Source organism: Rattus norvegicus, chromosome 2 (assembly GCF_036323735.1).
Source record: "Rattus norvegicus strain BN/NHsdMcwi chromosome 2, GRCr8, whole genome shotgun sequence".
In the NCBI taxonomy this organism is placed as follows: Eukaryota; Metazoa; Chordata; class Mammalia; order Rodentia; family Muridae; genus Rattus; species Rattus norvegicus.
In genome coordinates this window covers 200,948,516-200,949,336 of record NC_086020.1, presented here as the reverse complement: position 1 = coordinate 200,949,336, position 821 = coordinate 200,948,516, and the positions used below count along the sequence as shown (strand labels likewise).

Sequence of the window (821 nt, the reverse complement as noted above, 5' to 3'; positions counted from 1 at the left end):
GATAAACTGAAAAGTACTTATAGCAAAATATGTGGAAAAGTGAGTGAGAATAAAAACTAAGAAAAAAAAATCTGATTAACCTAGGCCTGCATTTATATAATATAGTAAAAAAGAAATATTCCAGCATGTAGTGAAAATGAAAGATAAAACCAAGTAGCACTGTAAACATATACCTTTCATTATTCATGTTTTAATGCTTGCTAAAATATAAAATGGATTTATAACATTACTTATGTTATAAGTTATATACTTCAGCAGTATGTACACTAAAATTAGAATCATATGGAGGAGATTGGAATGGCTCCTGGGCAAGAATGACACAAATTCATGATGCATTGTATACCTTTATAAGAAAAATAAATTTAACAGGAAGTAGCAAAACCACAAGCAGGGATACTCATGATCTCTCTATTGAGCCTACATTTTCAACTTGTTCTAAGAGACACAAAAAAAGAAAAAGCAGATAGAGAGAATGGAAAGACTGACAAGAAAGCAAAACTAAAGAAATATATCCAAGCTGAAAACTAAAGCCGAAGTAAATGAAGAGGTAGGGAGGAGGCTGCAGAAGAGGAAGGGCAGATAAGAGAAGAGGAGAAATCTGTAAAGAAGAAAAGAAAGGCTAAAGGCATATTCAGGAAGAGCTGCTTTCTAAGGAAGAGCTATACACAAGCACAGCAGTTTTTAATTCAGAGAAAGAGAAAAGGGAGAAAGACATACACCGAGGACTAAGAAAAGGAAACTATAATTCTTTCACTTGGACACATTATGCTTAAATGTCACTTGGGGCATATCAATGCTCTGTAAAATAATCAAGGGAGTTA

General features: G+C 33.1%; 1 pseudogene; it reads left to right on the top strand.

The window, feature by feature from the left end:
- Positions 1-246: 246 nt before the first annotated feature.
- Positions 247-347, top strand: Rnu6-1277 (RNA, U6 small nuclear 1277; annotated as a pseudogene).
- The last annotated feature ends 474 nt before the right edge of the window (positions 348-821 follow it).